Source organism: Hippocampus zosterae, chromosome 20 (genome assembly GCF_025434085.1).
Source record: "Hippocampus zosterae strain Florida chromosome 20, ASM2543408v3, whole genome shotgun sequence".
In the NCBI taxonomy this organism is placed as follows: Eukaryota; Metazoa; Chordata; class Actinopteri; order Syngnathiformes; family Syngnathidae; genus Hippocampus; species Hippocampus zosterae.
Window position 1 is genome coordinate 1,978,191 of NC_067470.1, and position 20,802 is coordinate 1,998,992.

General features: G+C 45.5%; 1 protein-coding gene across 1 annotated transcript in view; it reads right to left on the reverse strand.

The window, feature by feature from the left end:
- Positions 1 to 2,206, reverse strand: part of LOC127593301 (cadherin-12-like) — a 104,569-nt gene extending 102,363 nt beyond the window's left edge. The window contains exon 1 of the mRNA XM_052054650.1: positions 2,049 to 2,206. The gene's annotated coding sequence lies outside the window, so the exon portion shown is untranslated. The remainder of the gene's footprint in view (positions 1 to 2,048) is intronic.
- Positions 2,207 to 20,802: the final 18,596 nt, after the last annotated feature.

A 20,802-nucleotide genomic window follows, 5' to 3' on the forward strand; every position in this document is an offset into this window, starting at 1 on the left:
ATACACGATTCTTGTGGTTGTCGCTTCCTGCTACTTGAAACACGCCGTTACGTATTAACCGACAACTTCTTAATCTTTTTTTTTTTTTTTTTTTTTAATGCACGTTCTTTTTGCCATGCCACTTTTCCCTATTCATGTTGCACGTTCCAAAAGCCATTCCCTACGTGCGGCTCTGTGGCCTTTCATGGCCATTTACTGGGCGGGGAACATTTATTTGATAAGGGATCAAGAATTTTCGGTGTTGCAAAGTTGTTCCAATGTTGCAATACCTCGCATCTCATTAGATGCATGCGTGGGGACAATTCATCTGTTTGGCACATTTAATTCTGGTGCGAGCGAGTGGGGCTGAGGGGAGGGGTGGGGGTGGGGGGGGGGGGGGGGATAGTGAACGCAAGCGGAATAAAGAAACGCATAAGAGACTTAATTAAAAGCAGCGTTAAAAAAAAAAAAGCGGCTTTATTTATTTATTCTTTTATTTTGCTTCTAGTTCACTGCTTTCCACCTCCCTCCTGAGGGATGGGTCATACGAGTGCATGGGCAAGACAGCTGGTGGGCCGAGGCGCCCAAGACCCCTGACCGCCCCCTTAACGACCCAGCCGACCGGTTAGCAGTCACGGGCTCGCGAAACCATCTCCCGAGGGGTGGTTGAAGGGGCCGCGGTAATAAGACGGGAGTGCGCGTAAATATCACGGCCGAGCAGCGAGCGGCTGACAGCACATCAGACGCGAATGGCGGCTAATGTATTTGTTCATAAGAGAGCACATTAGGACAAACGTTGGCGGCAGCGCGGTCGCCCTCGAGGCTTTGTCTTTTCTTTCGAGTAATGGACGTTGGCTGGAGATGTGATGAGGCTGCGTGGGAGTCTGTCGTGACCTTTTTAACAACTTGGGTTTAAAGAAACTTTTTATTGTATTTTATTTTATTTTTTTCACTTGTTAGCATAGCTAAAACCGTTGCTGTTGTGACTTTTCGGCTTTGTCACCACAGTGAATGGACGGTTTGATATCACCCGAGAAAACTCGTCATCATTCACCCCAAAAAACATGATTGTTCCAAAACTATGACATGGTTATTGAATTACTTTGGTGACCAAATGAATTGGTGAAATTTAGTCATATATCCATTTGTTGGCCCTGCTCAAATAACGCAACAGGAGTCCTTGCAGCAATTTTACAGATTTTGTTCACCTATAATTCATTCTTATTATGATTAGCATTTTTTTTTTTTTTGCTAATAGCCACCATTTTGGTTTCCGTCGAACACGGATCAGAGACGAAGGGAGAACATGCGCGCGGATACACAACGGAATTCCTGCTCACTCGTGTGTCATTTTCTCGGATAAACGCTCATCCAGACGCAAAATAAAAAGTGGCGATGAGACGCTACGTTTGCGTTTTCTGTTCAGGTTCCTGTCATTGAAATGTGGTACCAACGCTTTGTTTTGATGAATAACTTGGTCAGCATGAGTTGGAAAAAAAACAAAAATTCCCCTCTCTTGTCTGACCTGATGATTTGGACTTCTAATTACAAATGATTGTAAAAGTGTCACTGAAAGGCCGACAGGTAGTCCATCTGGGCTAAATTGGAGGCATTTCAACAAGCGCCCGCTTTTATCTACCACGAGCGATTACAAGCGTGCTCTGCCCTAATCCGTTGACTTTTAAAATATCCCTTTAAGAGGGTGGCAAGATGAATGTTTATTGCCGCTAATCCCTGACTGTGATGTATGAGTGCCTCCGTTTTTCCGCCATTGCTTTCTTTCCTCACCGGAAAAAAAAAAGGCCGTCATGCGAAAGCACGGCTTCGGCTATGCCAGTCCGGCCTTTTTTTTTTTTTTTTTTTTAAATGAATCTTCCACTCAGCAGTCGGTGTCAGGAAATGTTTTCACCTCCATAAAATATTTGCTGCGTTATTGACACCTTCTTAGCGGCACATCAAGGCTGTGTCCGGGTGAGCTGTCAGCGGCGCGTAAGGGATGTCATTGTAATCTCTTTATAGCTGCGGTAGTCAAACGGCTCCTTTAGTGGAAATGGTTTGGTGGGCTGTACCTGGATGACGCCGCCGCAAATGAGATGGCCTGATTTATGGACGGCCACGAGGATCGCCGGGATGAATCATCTTTCTCCAACGTGGAGACCGGCCGGCCGCATGCTCCGGTCCCTGAGAGGATCGCCGGGCGTTGATCAACGCAACTTCCTTTGTCCTTCTTGTCTTCAATCTGGGGAGACAAATAAGTCGGAAGGAATGATGAGAACAGTTTTTATTACAAAGAGTTGTTTCTTTGTCACTGCGACTCAATGGCAAAATATTTTGTTATTTGGAGGTCCTTTCCAGACCTGGATGCTTTTTAAAATTCCATTTTTGCAGAGAAAAATGCAATTTGGTGGTCAAATCTGTTATGTGTAGACCCCCCCAAAAAAATAATTAATTCTCATGCCCAAGAAGAGACGGAATGTCTTCCATTTTGGTTACAAGCAGCCATTTTGGGGTCATGATGGCCGTGATGACTTGCCGTGGGAACTCACACAATTCCTCAAAGTTAGAGGTAGTTTCATCTATCGTGACATTTTTCTAATCACTATTGGAGCCACAAAAAGAAACAAAACTAAAAAGAAACTAAAACGCACAGGAAATTGCCATTTTGGTCCAAAGCATCCATTTTAGGTCACGTAGGCCATTTGCAAGTGTCACTCAAAGACAAACTTATTCTGCAGTTTTGAACCAGTTTGAAACACCAATTTGAAACACGTGAACTAAAAAGTTGACCGATGCTAAATCACGAAAAAATCTAACTTGCAGTGTCGCATGTGAGCGCACCATGACAATTTAAATCAACAATCCGCACTGGGGAAGCCTAGCCCCATTTTAAAAATCATCCAGTTTGAACAAGTACCAATTGGCAAACGGACTGAAAGATCACCTCTGTGGCGGAGGTAATCACCTTCAAGGCGCTTGGTAATGAAGCTCAATATCCCTGCCAATGTTTGTCATTATCCCACGCAGATGCTGCCGCAAAACATTTCTAAAATGCGTGCCGGAAATAATAAATAAATGATAAGAACAAATGAGTAAATGAAGAAACATTAGCAAGCCACGGTGCACAACGGAAAAGAGGGGGGGGGGGGGCATTCTTAGCCGAGGGAGACAATAAGGTCAGTGCAATTATCTGATCCATTTAATGCCATCATCGAGCGTGACTTGCTTCTCTGCCCATCCGCCGCGTTTTTTTGGGATGAGTCGCATTATTTTTAATCCTCCATCTAACCAGGTGAGACGAGCTGAGATATTCATTACGCTCTCTCTCGCTCTCTCCCCCACTCATCATGTCGGACTGAAGCGGGCGCTTTATTTGGCATAAACAGCAGCTTTGTATGGGCGCCGCCGAATCAACAATCAACTCGCACGAGTTGTAGCTGTCCAGGACGGAAGCAAAGGTTGAGCGTCGCTTGACTTTAACCAGCTCAGATTCTTCTAAAACATACCGTATATTTAGCATCTTTCAGAGGAACCGGAAAGAGTATCCCAAAACTCATAATTAGATCCAAGAACTAAAAACTCAGACCCAGACCAAGGAACGTTATCCTGCAAGTAGAATAGATTAGCACATTGTCCACGTAGCATGAACATTAAATTCATATCAACGGGAAACCCAGAAAAAGAAACGTTACCACCAACCGGGAAACTAATAACTTTTGCCTGGGGCTAGTGACTTTACCCCATTAACTATAAACTTCACTAAATAACAAATAACTAGCAACTGTAGAACAGTGCTAGCAACCGTAGCCCAGAGCTAGCAACGTTAAACCAGATCTCGGAACCTTTACCCTGGAACTAGAAGCTGTGACACTGGAGTTTCATAGCTTTGTATCCTTGCCCACAAGGAGAAGAACAAAGCTCAACTTTGCCAATTTACTTTCCACAGAGTAGCAGAAGAAAAAAGCAAACGCATGCAAATTCAGAGCCGCCGTTTGCCGCACTATTTTCAATTTGTGTGAACTCCAAAATGAACGGCGAGTCGAGGACCTGTGGCACTATCTTTGCAGCATCCTCGCGGGACGTATTAAAGTCCGAGTACACTCTCATCCCATCACTTAAAAACAATACAAATGCTGACACGGAGATGGGAAGGATGCTGAAGAGACGTCTGCGCCTTCCTTTGGACGGCAGCCACTTTCCATCAGACATCCGATAAGAATAAATAAGGCTTATTAGCAGGTCTCTAATTAGATCTCTGCTACAACTCTGTAATTAGTCCACGGAAAAAAAAATACATTCACATCTTTCGAGTCACTTCAAACGGGTTTTGCGATTGGAATTCAGCGTTTTGTGCATTGCTTTTGTTTAGAACGTGTTTGACAGCTTGCGGATGACGGCCTTGCAGATTAAACAATTGAAAATATGACAATTAGCTTGGAAAAAAAAAATCCAATGACGCTTTTGGACATATGAACTGTTTGAAAAGTGTGGTAAAAATGGGCTCTTTATCACGCAGTGGGGTCTGGGCAGAATTCGGTGTCCTCAGGATTGACTGTTCTACATGCTTTCGGTTCGATAAATTAAAGTAATGCTGTTGTGTTAAAAATTGCTAGCTGTCATGCTCCACGGAACAGAAGGAACTCGTCAGCCCTGATGTTTTTTTGGTGGGGGCATAACTAGCCAGCTAGCTAGCTTAATAGCTGGCTAGTTAGCTAGCTAGCTAGCTAGATCGATCGATAGATCGATTGGAAAGGTGATCTAAAACGTGAGAATATGAAATCCAACATGCTTACAAAGCGTCACGCGAGGCCGAGGAGAATACTGACGCATGAATGAAGTAAATAAGCAACAAACGAATGAATAAAACATGTTTCCCCACCCCCCTTCTCTGCTTTGTGCCGCTGCTGGATTTGATCTTTGATTGTCATGTGAGGCAGAAAAGCAAGGAAAAAAAAAAGAATGTGAAAGCGAGCCTCTCTATTAATGGAGAATTATTCTGTCACTCAAATACGGCTCAGACCAGACATGTCATGGCGGCCAGATGCTGGAAGGAGGGTGGGGGGAGGGGGGCACAAAGCGTATTGTTGCTAAAGGCTATGGCTATTTAAATATGAAGTGTCAGGCAATATTTAATCAGCGCGGACGCTGCTGTCATTTCTTTCCTGAGTGGTCACTTTATCCCCCCCCCCCCCCCCCCCCGTTGTAGCCGTGGACTCTTTAGCCGTGACAGACTTCATGGCCGGGCTCGGCCTTGTCCCCACGACGCCGTCTCTTGACCTCGGCACCGAGCGCTGTTCCCCTTACGTGGCGAATATGTCGTGATTGGTCAGCCGCTCGTTGTCAGCTGCCAGCGAGGGGGTTCACCGGCGGGGCATTGCGTGCTGGGGGCCTTGTACCCCCCTCAAGCAACGCCTCACCCACTGACCACATGACTGCACAAGAACATGTGCGATTTCTTGTATTTTTAGTTGGTTGTTTTTTTTTCACCCTAAGCAGATATCCGCGTTGGTTATGTTCACACGCGGTCTGCCTCACAGTTAAGAGAAATGGGTTTGAGTTTCTCTTTGAATCTTATGTTAGGAGTCACAGCAGGGGTTTTGTGTTTTTGTGGCTGCAGTTGCTATCCTGAGCAACATGGGAGTCTCTGATGGGACAATTTGCGGTGGGGTACTCTGACTTCCTATCTGGACTGTCAACGGCTCTTGTGAAGACAACCCCTCCCACCACCACAGTTGTTTGTCTACCTTTGTTGAGATCAGCTGCACTTCACATCCCAGCATGCCTTGCGGCAGCCAAAACTGAACCTTTTTCTCACCGTAAGGACGGCTTGTCCAAACACCTGGCATGAAAAAAAATAATAAAAATGGAGTCGAGCTTTTGCTAGCTGTGAAAATGACGACATGGAAAAGTTTCTCATCTTAAGTCATTTGACGATTTTTTGAAAAGTGTCACTTTGCGTGGGGAGTTGGCGTCGCCCCGAATCGGTTTCGCATTTTAGCGCCGCTCCTGTATGACCGTTGCCTCTTCCTCCGGAGACTAAGGGGCAAATTAAATATATTTAGCCCCGAGACGACGCAAACCTCTGCCGCTATTACTTTTCACTTGAAGTCTTTGGGATAATGAGCTTAGGTTTAGCGCCGAGCCAAGTGGCGAGCGGGTCGGGTGCTAGCGAAGGAAACAAGAAGACCTCCCGAGATACGACTTCTTAAATCCTCATTTCTTTTATGTCAGAAGTTTGCTCGCGCCGGAAGCGCACGGCCGACGGTCTTAAACGGAGCATAAGCAATTTATCACACTTCTCTGTCAAAAACGCCTTGCACTTTTAAATAGAAAGTGACAACCGGTTTCAAAGGGACGTCGTTGCAATTCTCATTTTAGGATCCGAATCGATGATACGTGTCGGAAACTTTCTTCATCCACAAAAGTGTGCTGCAACAAATGTAACGGCTATTATACTTTAATGCATTCACTTCGATTCTGGTGTCGCCGGGCACAAATTAAACTTGCTAAAGTGTATTGATGCCGTGCTTCAGGCTACTCGTTGTGGAATAAAAGCCGCACAGAACACGAAAAAGCAAAGTACGGGTATATTGATTCAATAAAAGTAATCAGTCTTTCGAAACCATACATCTATCTCGACTTCCTGATTTGAAACCCTAAACCTGGTATTTCTAAAATCCGAACCCTGGTTTAGAATTGTACTTTCCAATCAAAAGTTTGAAACTCTAAACCCTGCCGGAAACCCTATCCAAGTCTTCCAACAAGCAACCGGCTTTGGAAACCACTTTTTTTTTTGAAACGCAATCCAGTTTTGGAACATCAACTAAAACCCAAACCGTTTCTTGAAAGTCCAGTTGAAAATCCGAACCCTAGTTTGAAAACCCTAACCGTGTCTAAAATGTCAGATCATCAGCAAGCCTGATAACGATACTGATCGTTGCCATCAGGTGTGTCGATTAGGGGAGATATCTAAAACACGCCTTATGGGGGCTTCTTGAGGACCAGACTTGGACAGCCCTTGTTGGAAATCCGAAGACAGACTTGCAACCCTACTTCATAAACCTCTACCAGGTTTGAAACCCAATCCTGATTTGAAACCCAACTGTGCAACCGTCACCTGTGTTTTAAAGCCCTATTTGCATTCCTATCCAGCGGACACCCGCCTTGTCTCATCTATAACAGACTTTAAACAAACACACTGTATGGTAATTTTCTTAAAATTATGCAGTCTCGCTCTTGTTTGAGTTGATTTTATGTAGCTGCATCGAGACACATTGCAGGAAGCTTGGCGCACGTGTTTTCTGGCGGCTGGCTTTTTATAATTTGTTTTTTTATTGCAAGGCAAAGCCATTTAAAATGCTTCGTCACCTTACTCGTCGGTGAGGGAGTGGCACGCGAAAATGGGTCATAACCGTCTCCATGATAGAGCTCCGGTAGGAGTAAATATTTGCTATTTTCTCAGCGCCGCGTGCGGTAATGACACCTTCATTAACATGTACGTATTTTTCGTCTTGGTCCCTTCGTGGTGACAGATGGCACTACATTTACATTTTTTTTGGGGGGGGGGGGGGAGGGGAAATTTGTCGAAAACTGGAGCGAGAGCGGCGCCTTCGAAATGAGAGGTCACTTGCTGAATAGCTTGCGTCGGAACCCAACCATAAATTTGGAAGAAAATTACACCAAAAATGATGTGGTGAAAGGGGGCGAGCATACAAGGTATCACCTTTCATGTATTTTGATCCAAAACCATTTTAAGATTGAGAGACAAACTGAAAGATTTAAAAAAATCTATGGTCAAGTTTCCTCGTTTTTGTAAGGCCCAACCAGATATCACGACAATAGTCTACTGAAAATAAAAGCACAAACACGTTTTTCTGTTTTTTTTTTTTGTTTGTTTTTTAACCGTGTTGCGTTAGGGAGCATTTATCAACCGCGCGAAAATTTTCATCATCTATATTTCGTAATTTAGTGCTTTTCTCTTTTTCGGAAATGCTTTCCTTGCCACGTCCAGCCACATAGACGCTCGAGGGAAATACCCCACTGAAAGTCTTTTACCGAGTATTTATTGCGGAAAAATGGTCTCCACCTCCCCCGGGCCTGGTGAAGGCGGAAAAAAAAAAACCCCAAACAATTTGATTTGCGAGTGCATCAGCGGATGATGAAAGCTGCTATGATGAGTCGTAAAGTTTGTGAGGGCATCTGTCTCATTTCATAAACAGATGTTTCCTCTAATCCATCTCTTATCTGCTTTGCTGAACTCTTCTCCACCCCTGGTGCTTTTCTCAGCGTTGCATATTCGCGCAGCCTCAGCGACTTCCACAGAAGCCGAATAAAAAAAATGGAGTTTGGCCCCCTTTAGACTCCATTAACATAAATATATAGAGCCAGCATTTATTTATTCCGATTTATTGTCGCGCGCATCATAGGCAGTAAACGTGTTAGGCTTCATAACTTAGTTCCTAGCTTCTCATTATAACCCTTACACACAGTCAGTGTTCTGCCTCTGAAACCAGATTGTAAATCGCCAATTTTATGTCTGCAATTCAAAACCGCCAATCCGTATCTGTACTTTTACACACGATAACATACATGAGGCGCAGGTCTTATTTTTGTCCATTTGGGTTGACATTCTGAAGTCATTTTTGGGTGTGTATGGCTTTAAAGGGCGGGGCCTGGTCTGGTAAGTGACGTGGGTGTCAGAGCACCCTTTCTGCATGACTCATGAACAGAGTAAGATGATGGCTCATAAAACAGGAAACGCGTGTACAAATCCTGCCGTTCGCATCCACAATGACAACTCGAATATAATTCTCATTCAATCACAGCCAACCAGCTCTAAAGGCAAAAATGTGTTTCTAAAAAAAAAAAAATACCCTGTTGTGATAACGAGAGCAGCTGGTGGCGTTATTGGGATCCATTTGGTGATCAGACCTCTTTCGGTGGCTCTGAATCAGGCGGAAGCAGTTGGGGGGGTTGTAAGCACACCAAGAGCACACGCAGATTAAACACACAAACATAATGGCGATGCAGTTTGACGGCCAGGAAATATTGCCGGCTGGAACAACGGTACATTTGCAAGCACCGTACAAGAAGGTGTCGTCGGGAGCCCGCGCAGCATCACAATAGCAACGCACTTATTCCGAATGGGAATGAGCATTAAAAAAAATATTGGTGGGAACAATTTGGTGGTTCCGCAGCCCCTCGTACATGCACAAAAAGCAGCAACCGGGATTTATTTATTTATTTGTTTGTTTTAACAGCCCAACTTTCAAAATTCATCATTTATACTTCGAGCGCCGAGTATGTCGCTTATTGTCAGTATGACAAAAGAAAGTGACCTCTCACAGGAAAACCTTGAAACAACAAAGATAACGCACATGAGTGTTTTTTTTTTCTTGCCTGGTCCTAAGCAACCAAATCTCCATCTGACACGTGTCCCTGAGGCAAACGGAGAAATAAAAGCACACTGAATTCAATTTTTTTTTCCTGTCTTACCAACATCTACTTTCTTAAAAAAAAAAAAAAAAAAAGTGGAGCAACGGCGTCAACAAGAACCCTACCTATGTTAATGAAGGAATTTTAGAGTGTTTTTTTTTTTTTTTTTTTACTACAGAGAGTACTAATGAGATGCAGATTGACACAGCGGGTTGCGGGTTTGCATGTTTGAAATGCTAATTAAATATACGACTACAGTTGCACGTCGGTCACATGGCAATTGCAAGACTTAAAAAAAAAAAATCTAAATAAATGAATCGCAGGAGAGCACGCAGTAACCACACCTTCTTCGTGGAACTCATGAATGATGCAACGGGAAAGTCACAACTGCATCAGATTAATTAATTTGAAATTTAATTTAAGTCGTTATGGGGAGGTCACAGAAATGACGAGGAATAACGTTTTTTTTTGGTTTCCATTCATTACAAATCTTGATTAAATTGATTTAATTTTATTAAAACCAGACGACACAGGGTTGACTTTAGTAATAAAAATTGTGTTAGCTTCATGCTACTTGGGCACAAAGTGCACTGATGAATGTAGAATTCAGGTAAAACTGAGCCATCCATCAAATATGATGAAAAATGACAATTTCCTTAAAGGTCTGCCTTGTTTTACTGAGACATCCTAGACGAGGGGGTGTCTAACTTGTACACGTTGGCGTTGTGGTACAGGCCGAAGAAATAATTCTTAGAATTTGTTCAAAGTGATTTTCATCCTTCAAAAGGCCAGCCGAAGTATGCGGACTGTCAATCCAGCAGCAACTCTCCACTTCTTACGCCTTGGAGAAACCGCGTCTTCATGACAATAACAAGACCTGAAACGCATGAACCGTCTCGGGGTTCCTCCCCGCGGGCCAAACAGACCAAGTTGGTGTTTACCAACATGTTCTTGCAAAGACAGAGCAGCGCTTTTGAGTTGAACCGCAGGCTTGGCTCGGGCGGGGTAATGAATTGACGTCGGCCATACGGATGGAACGACCACTCCGGATCGTTCCAGCGGAGGAGTCGATTTACCGCGCGGCCAAAGCGGCCTTGGCTCGGTAACACGCGGTACTGTTTGCCACCGGGCTTTTCATTTCCATTCAACGCAGCTGAGCGGATTGAGAGGTCAAGCCAATCTGTGCGCTGCCATCAGAGCCCCCCCCCCCCCCCCCCCCGGCAAGAGGCAAGCCATGGATTAGCCTCCACATGGGTCTGCAAAGATGCTCTCTCTCTCTAGTTCGGGAACGCACGACTCGGCGGGTACAGATATAGTATGTCTTGGGGGGGGAATATGTCGCCGTATAAAATGACGGTCCCTCAAGTACAGCTCTGTCAAGCAGAACATCATTTACCTTTTCCTGGGCCGGGCTTTTCTATCGATTCCGCTCGCCTTTGACAACATGGCGCATTTCGTCGCGACAGCAGGTTCTGATGACTGACTGCCGCCGCCGTGTCAAATTAGCCCGTCATCTCCTCCGCGGCGGATGAGGCGACATTGGGAAATAACGCTCTAAGCGGCCCATTGATAGGCTTCAAGGCGGCTTTCATCAACAGGAATATTAATAGTGAATCAACGGACGCTTCCGTGTGAAAAGACTCGACGCAGTAGAGGAACCCAACGCTAATTACCATGAAATCCGCAGTCAGATTCACCCGTGCTGAGTTTTGCTTCTTATGTATATAATTTTTTTTTTTAAACAAAATGCTGTCGTCTTTCGCGGTGGCAGGAAGTTGTTTTTGGGCAGGAAAAGCGCACGTGTGCTACTTTCGCAGACGGCATAATAGCTTGGAACATAATTGTAGCATTTAGCAGTAAAGACGGTTATCGAGCAGTTCCTTAGAAGGCGACGGTCGCGGTCGCTAAAACGAGTCAATGCGGCACGCTTTTGAATAAATCTATTTAACTCATTCAGTACAAGCCAAGTCTGAAAAGACGTTTTAAAAAAGATTTTGGATTTAGATTTTGGAAAGCATGGTCAACCGCACAATCAGAAGATCTGGGTTTGAATCTCTGATGATCTGTCTGCGCTTGGGTTGTCTCCAAGGTTTTTTATTTTATTTTATTTCTTTTTTAAAACATTCATCTTAGCTTCACTGAAGACTTTAATTTGTCCGTAGTTGTGACCAGCCACCCTTGGACAGAGAGAGAGAGTGAGAGAGACACGATTGGAATATTTGTGGAGAGAATGTTGAACATGTTAATTGAGCAGAAGCATTTTTTTTTGTTCATGGATTTGCATTAGTTCTGTTTTCTAAGCTACGTGCCCCCCCCCCCCCCTTCCTTTGCAGAGATAACGGTTTCCATCAGCATCCCCCAAAGTCAGCAATCAATTATTTTTCATTCAATTATGCTCGAAATGTTTTCGCCCTGCCTCTTCATAAAATCAATCCCTGGCCACCACCTGGTCGAGGCGTCATTAAAAAAAAAAAAAAAAAAAAAACTGAAAGAAAAGCACTCGCACAATCGATGGTTTCTGACATCTCTGTCTTATTGAGTGCCTCTCAATGCATTAATGGAATTTGTTTGCTTCGCGGCGCTTTTCAATCCGCGGCGGCGATTGTCGCACGCGGGCGTGATGTGGCGATAGGACAGATCAGTGCGCGATATCTCTTGCTCAGAGGTGGACCGAGCCCCCCCCCCCCCCACCCCTACCCCCACCCCCAACACACCCAACCCCCGAAGGCTATCTTTGCGACCTAAGTAAGCCTTGAGGAGCGATGATTACGGCAAAAAAAACATTTCGGTTGAACCCATTTTCTATGAGTCTGGCTGAAAACTAGCATTTATGCTAGGTGCGGCGCATTTACACTTGTTGTTTTGATTCCTACCGACTGCTGTCAGGCTGCTGAATAATAATTAAATGATGTGATGTGTGTGGTGTGAAAAACAATTGTAAATAGCACTGCGATTTATCCATTTTGTATTTATATTGCACTTAATTGAACGGTGGTTGTTTGTTTTTTCTTCTTTGTACCCACATTCTTGCTGCTGGAGGTTGTAAATTTCCCCAGTGTGGGACAAATAAAGGATATCTTAATCTTAATGTGCACTGTCCAAATGAATTAAGTCATTAATTAAACAAAGTTAACCGAGCAATTCTGCTACAAAGTGGCAACGACGAAATTTCAGTTCACAATGTGAACGACTTGGCACGTGAACGTGAATGGTATTGTCGCATTTAACCCTCCGCGAAGTTGACAAAAAAATACAACCGAGCATTCTGATCGTTTGGTGAACTTGGGGAACCGCCGACACATTGTCAAGCATTTCCATCAGATGACTGACTCGTGGATTCATTCGTTGATGAAAGGGTCCGTCGCAATACTTGCTGTCTAGCTAGATGACCGAAGCAAAGACCTTTTTGTGTCCTTGCGAGTTGTCCGTATGGGCCCAGTGACTACACGGTGTCTCCGATTTGATTACAGACCTTATGTCACCGAGTGGAAGCGGCAGCAGGGACACCGGGGCACGGCCGACTTGTCGCACTGCTCATAACCGGCGATGCGGGGAGGGGGTGGGGCGATCTGGGTGATATGTGCCACTTCCTGTTCTAGGAGTAAGGGGTCAGCTGCGACATTTATTTGTTTATTTTTGTCTCTCTTAACAAAAGACAAGGTCGTTTTTGGGTTCCAGCTTGCAAATGAAGTAAAAAAAGCGAGCTCGGACTGTTAAGCAGCAAAAAGGAAGAGGGACGTCGCGGTGGAGGCGGTCACTTGGCCGCTGAATAACATCTTTAAGAGCACAAGACTCTCTCTGTCAGTAGCCGTGACTCAAAAGTGTTTTTAATCCTGATTTATAATAAGGATCGCCAACTTTCATCGATTCGTTGGGAAGGCTGTCGAATCTTTACCTGCACATTCTTTTGTGGCTGACAGTCAAATTGTTGACCACCGATAATAATACTGCAGATCGACCAAAAGTGTCAAATTCTATGAGAAAAGTGAAGAAGAGATGTTTGACTTTCCAAAGCGCAGATAAGTGGACCTCTTGTGAGCGGCAAGGCCACAATGATATGTTGGAGCCAACTGTGAAATGGTTTTGCTTGGTTATTGTAAAATAATGACATGGCTCAGAGAGTCGGGGATATTCCGCCACCCTTTCAGCGAGTCCGGGGTTACGAGAAAGACGGCATAGTATTTTCAATGAAAATCAATAATAAAACAAAGAGACCAAGTGAGATTTTTATGGAAGGACCTCTGTGGCAGCGTGCGTCCATCAAAGGGATAAAAGCACTTTGCTGATTGCGATTGCTTGTGCAACAATTTGCCGAGGGGCCTCGCGTGAAATGAGATCCCACTCAAGCCCTAACATGCCATTATCGCATTTCACGTGTGCCGCCGATCCCCGATTGCGGCCAGATGCGAGCGGGGGGATGTAAGCGATAGCGGCGAATTAGCAAATGAGATAATCGGATCGCGTTTGAATCCGAGCGCGGCGCGGCTGAGGCGACGCGCCTTTCGCTTGTTAGCGGTTCATCGGTATGCCGGATCACGCATCTCCAGCTCTCTTCGCCATCTGCCGTAACATTCCCATCTCCGAGCCGGATGAGCAGAGAAGTCCTATTTGTCCTCGCGATGGGTCACTTTATTGTCGAGAGGTAGGCGGGCTCTCATGAGAGCTAACGCTTATATGTGGTTATTAATGTAGCATTGATGCTAATTTAAACGATGCAAAGTTATTAGTTCTAGAGTCAAGTCAAGTCAAGTCTTTTGTTTGAGGAGGGCTTTGAAGATGGGCAGTGGGAGGTCATTCGAGAGAGAGGGACCAGCAACAGAAAAGGCTCGATCCCCTCTGAGCCTCAGTTTAGTTCTTGGTACTTCCAACAAAGTGTGGTCCACAGCCCTGAGGCGCCGGGCAGGTGTGTAGGGGTGGATGAGCTCAGAGAGGTAAGCTGGCGCGAGATTATTCAGAGATTTGAAAACAAAGAGGAGGATCTTGAAAATGACTCTAAAATGTTTGGGAGCCAGTGAAGGGATGCCAGAGTAGGAGTTATGCTCCCTCTTACGAGTACCAGTCAAGAGGCGAGCAGCGGCATTCTGGACCAGCTGAAGGCGCTTAATGGAGGATTGGCTGACTCCAAAGTAAAGGGCATTGCAGTAATCGAGCCGGGATGTGACAAAGGCATGAATTACTGTCTCAAAGTGTTCATGTGAGAGGAGAGGTTTTAAATTTGGCCAGCTGTCTAAGGTGAAAGAAGCTGGATTTAACAACGGCACCAATTTGCCGATCGAGTTTGAAATCACTGTCCAGTTTAAGGCCCAAGTTTGAGAATGTTGACTTAAGATAAGGAAACAGGGGGCCCAAGTCTACAGGATGGAATGTACAAGGGCCACTGGGACCAAACAATATCACCTCTGTCTTCTTTTCGTTGAATTTCAAGAAATTTTGTGCCATCCAGGTTTTGATTTCTTCCAGACAGGATAGGAGTGGCCTTATTGAGAAGGCATCTCTCTTGCTCAGTGGGACATAGATCTAGCAGTCATCTGCATAGCAGTGGAAGGGAAAACCATGTTTCCTTAAGATGGAACCCAATGGGAACAGATACAGCGAGAACAGCAGAAGCCCCAGAATTGAGCCCTGTGGAACACCACATGACAGGGGAGCAGTGCGTGACTCAGAGCAGCCAAGGCTGACACAAAAGGTTCTGTCAGCTAGATAGGACCTAAACCACTCAAGAGCATTGCCGCCAATGCCCACCAAGTGCTACAAACGAGTCAGCAGAATACTGTGATCCACTGTATCAAATGCTGCAGTTAAGTCCAATAAAACTAGACACACGTGGTCTCCAGAGTCATTTGCCAGGAGGATGTCATTAGAAACGCGTAACCGGGCTGACTCCGTGCTATGCATCGTCTTGAAACCTGACTGCAAGAGCTCCAAGATGTTATGTTCATCCAAGAAAAGTTTCAACTGCATGTGCACCACTTTTTCCAGAATTTTGGAACTGAAAGGCAGTTTGAAAATGGGCCTGAAACTTGACAGCACATCTGGATCAAGACCAGGTTTCTTGATCAAGCATGTTTAAACTGTTGGGGAACTACACCAGAAGAGAGGCTGTTGTTGATGATATCCAAGACCGATGCGTCAACACTCGGGAGAACCTCCTGAAAAAAGTGCGGGGGAAGAGAGTCGCAAGGGGAGCCAAAAGTGTCGCGAAGCCGGCCGGCCGTTGTTCATGAGCGCCGATTGATGCGCGATGGCTGTCCGTGTTATGCTAATCGGCGCCGCGGCCCCTTTTGTATGTTCCTCGGAATGAGCTGCGGTCGGAGCTAATGGCAAAATTGAACCGCAACATCCAAATGGGTCATCCCGCAGCGGCGACTGAGCCATGTCAGACCAATTACAAGCGTTATTACAGTCCGAGTGTGACAATTTCTCCATTTGGAAATCGGTTGTGTTGTGCTGCGAGCAAATGATGTTTCGGAAGGTTACAGCAGATCACTTGAGACATTTCGGAAAAAGGGTGCGGGCATTAGATCAGCAAACGGCCTTTAGCCAAACACCATCTTTGACATTTTTTCGCTTCTGCAGTGTCATTAGCGGATTCATTAGCCGCGCAATCATTTTTGCTCCTGCCAGCGACAGGACAACATCGGATTCGGCTTTGGCTTCCCTCGTGCCCGTCGCGGCTTCCCGCCCGGGTTTCAACCACAGCCAAAAGAGCATTTGAGATTTCTGAGCATCAGGCGATTCACTCAAATGTCAAAAGACATTTCAGCCTTTTCCACGAATTGACTTCAGATATCCTTTTATTTTATTTCTCGCTCAGAAAATCAATCGGGTGCTTTTGGTCAAACGAATACCGCTTCTTTTATTTTTTATTTTTTTTTAAATCAGCCTACCAGTCACAGCTTCCAGAGCATTCCAGACAGTTTTAGTGATCATTATATGTCTGTTTTATAATCATATAATATATCGCAGACACTTGTGGTAGATGTGACGTCGCATATCGGTACTCTACTTCTTTTCCTGAAGCGAACCTTGTGCGTCCTTTTCGGCAAGGATTTGTCATGAAAAGCGTATGATCATGTATCAGTAATTTATTGATTTAAAAAAAAACTAAAAAAATTTACATCATGTTTTACTAACTAACTAACTAACTAACCGGAACTTGCCAAACAGGCGAATTAGCCCCTACACGGATCATTGAAATACAATCAATTTTAATTCCGTATTTGTCTTTTTTTTTGTTGCAATTATTTTATTTAATTTACACATTAAAAAAAATTAATAAAATTTGATCGTACTCCGGGAATGACGACGTAAAAACATGTTGTGATTACTAATCACCCCTTTTACGTTTTTCAACCTTTCCGCCAACTGTAAATTTGTCTGTCATCCATCGTAACGAGTCAAAAAACATCCCGCGAATGATAATCGAGACATCTTTCACATCCCGTTCATTTGAATCTCGGGCCGCGCTCTCGCTCGGGGGATCTTCCATGACTCTACGCGAACAGATTCCGGCCCGCATTCGAGCACGCGGCCTGTTTGTCTTCCTGTGATTGAAGCCACGAGGGGGCAGGGGGCCGGCGGCTTTAAAGCCCGTCGGGTTCATCAATCTTTCCGTTATCGTGGGACTTTTTTTTTTTTTTTTCCTGCGCTCGGCTTGTTTGGCTGTGAGGAACGCGCTATCGCTCCCGCCTTGCCCCTCCATCTCTCGTATATCTCGCCGATATTAATATATGCATGAAGCCTGGATGTGAGAGTTTAGTGAATGAAGCAAATAACACGGCGCCGGAGGGGCTTTTCATGCCCTGCGCTTGTATTTGTGATTGTGTACTCAGATGCTTGTCTGATAAGCAAACTTTTTCAAGGTTGATGTTCATTCTCTTTGTATATGTTTATTAAAAAATAAAAGGGGGGAGGGGTGAATGCTTTTGCTGCTTCCTGACAACAAAAGTCAAGACGTTTAATTCTGGCATCTCGTAATTCCCCGAGAGACGTTTACAGCTGCTGCCTCGCGCTACTTTTATTTCGCAGCCAGCATCCTGCCAGCGTCTTTGCCCAGATGCTCTTCCCGTCAGAGCGCCGTGTCTTTCCAGCTGACATTCAACACCGGCGTCGGCGTCCAACGCTCCACTTGGAATGTTAAGCAGATACGACACGGCGCTTTGATTGTAAATCATTTGCCTCAAGGTTTGGAGGGTCACCCGAGCGAGGAGCTTGTACTTTCGCTTCGTACCGCCGCCGTCTGTTCCCGCAGCTGCCGGATCGGCTCGGCCCGGCCCGCCACTCGGACAGGTGTCATGCTAGCAAGGCGCTTGATGCAATTACGGCCCTCGGCTCGGGTAACTTAAGCTACAAAACGGCCGTGAGCCTTCCCGCCTCTTCCAGGAATCCCGACTGCCCTCGTCGGAACACTTTGACATGAGCGATCATCTCCGTGAGATGAGTTTGACCCTTCCGCCGTGCCGAAAGGTGTAAGCGCTGACGGGGATCGATCTATGGCTTTAACAGCTTCTCTTGACTGGAGTGCTTTGCAGCAGAGAGGGAGGAACATCTCCTTCAACCACATTTTATCATTCTAGTTTTCAGAATAAACTAATGTAACTCATTCACTCCCAAAGACGTGTTTAAACGTCTTTTCAGACTCGGTCCAGAATTGGCTGGTACTGAATAAGTTAATTGAGTCAAATCTTGGCTATGAGAAAATAACATTTTTGATGTAGGGAAAGCAGCCAGAGGCTAAACTCGATGCTATGCTAGGTTTTAAAAGTAAAACCCTTCGCGGAAACGTAAGCATCCTTCGTTTGTCCACCTAGTGTAGCAAAAAGCCGAATTAAGTATTTACTCGTTTTCATTTTGGTTGGTCAGCGCTGCGCTTGTCTCGATTTCGGAAAAGACAGTAACTTTTCAACCATTTTCGGGGATAGCGATCACTACAGCGGACAACTTGTCGTGTGATCAGGTGACAGGGGGCATGAGAGGGTTAAAGTACGCAAGTCAGTTAGGGGCATCGCGCTAGAAGTCACCACAATTATCATGGAGGACGCCAGACTTCCGAAATATTGACTGAATTTGCGCTAATTTGTGTTTTCAAGGAGAAAACAAATGGACCCTCAAAACAAATCGATACCGTGCCGGAAAACGTCTCTCACTGACATTTTCTGAGCTTTGATTATTTGATGGAAACAAACAAACATCGTCAAAGTACCTAATGAAGCCATAGAGCAATATATTTTTTTTATGAAGAGTCGAAATAAAATATCACTGCTTAGCTTACAAAAGCAAACCTTACGATGATGGATGTCAGGGCACCGCAGCACAGTCCGGTCCTCTCGACTGTGCCGTAGGACAGGCACAATAACTTTTTGGGCGGGGTTGGGCTGTTTTAATTAAAAGCCGCGCCGTCCGCGTGTTGCCTGATTAATTACATCGTGGCCCGCAGTTGTCCGCAAACATTGACGGCGTGGCGTTTTTTTTATGTCACGGGCGCGAGCAGCCCCATTCATCACCCCGGCATAAGGTCAAGCTCACAGCTACATTGTCGCTGCGTAATTACACGTCCCTCCCGATCGTTTCACCGTGTTCCCTTCCTGCCTGGGATTTTTGACAAATAAATTTAGCGGCCATTTTTTTTTTCCTTCCCCTATTTGGAGGTGGATTAGCACGCCCATAAGGAATGAGACAAATGGTCGCACCCTGTTGCACGCCTTGGGTAATCGCAAATCCTGATGCTCGTGGTGCCACAAAAAAAACTGAAGACTCCAGGAGACAAAACTCGTCATTCAAGCTGAAAAGAAAATGTGAGGTTTCAGTAGCATTCCTTTATCCTTTATTTGTCCCACACTGGGGAAATTTACAAGCGAGGGTTGATATTGCAGCGATAACTGGGGCATCCTTTTTTTTTTCGTCCTCCCCCCTTACACCCTCCCCCCACACTCTGAGAACGCCACCGAAGAGCTTTTCGGTTTGGTAGAATGCCACTGAGCAAGAGCGCATCTCCTGACACCTTGACTTAATGATCAGCCGGCAGCGCTGTATTTGCAGCAGGCAGCCAAGCATGACAATAACCTTTAACATTATCATTTGTGCACAATATTATATAGCGGGACGGATTGTCTATAGGCCACCTCGCTGCAATCACTCACCCGCCGCCGATCGCCCTCCTCTCATTCCCCCCCCCCTCCCACACCCCCCGCCCCCAATCCCATGTTAAGGTATGCGACGTCGAGCCGGTTTGCGGGCCCAAATCGTCCATCTTGTGAAATTTCATTTTCCTCCAGTTGATGACGCCTCTCTCCAGGTGAAATATGGTGCTTGCCGCCTCAGGCATAATGTTCTCAGATTAAAACAAGGGGGGAACGGAGGTGGGGGAGGGAGAGGGGGGGAACGAAATAAAGTGAATCTTATCGCGCAGCTTGTCAAACATCATTAGCTAATGCAGAGGTTTGTATTACTGCTCGGATGCGGTATTAAGGCCGTGTCTTTCCCGCTCCTGCTACTGCCAAAACGCGGGACGATACATAAGACGAAAAACACAAATCGACACACCACCAGTGACGGCGTGAAAATATTTGCAGCGACGGTCACACTTTCCAGAACCGTAAATGTTTTAAATGGCCAGATTGAAGGGGTTATTTTTTTTGGGGGGGGGGGGGTTGTGTACGAAATAGCATAGGCTGCCCCGGGTGATTGTGTTTTTTCTTTGGTCTTGGCGAAGCAGCATGTTGCTCATTAGTCATGGTTATTTTGCACTCCGTTACTGTATAAAGTGTCAAAATCATTTTGCCGTGATAAATAAATGCTAAATCGCCTCATCGCATGTTCACTTGTACGCAACAAATTGATGGATTTCTAGTTTTGAAATCGACAGATGACAATTTGACATTTTGGTACAGATTTTCGTGACGGTCATGCAAGTTAACACATGATTTTTTTTGCGGGCCACATCAAATGACATGGCGGGCCACATCTGGCCCCCGGACCTTGAGTTTGACACGGGTGGCGTAAACTATTGTCAATTAGTGACCGCCAGGCAGTTTGTTGACTTTATTTGAGAGCATCGTTGGACCGACGGGTCTGTTTACCGGCCAAACCAATCTTCCCCATCTATTTTTTTTTACTGAAAAAGTGTCGTGACCCTCTCGGGTGCGAGCCCCCCCCACCCCCCACCACCGTCACAGATAATCATTGACTGCTGGCGCACTCGATTCCGCCGCTTGTAGATGTACTTAATTAATCCGTTGCCATCCAGCGACGAGCTGAGGGACAAGCGCAAGTCCGGGGAGCTTTATTTTCAGCACAATTAAAGATGCCCTTCCCTCCGCCGCAATCAATAGCGGCGCAGGACGAGGGAGCCAAAGTTGCGGCAACATTGGACGGGCCACGGGGAAGGACGTG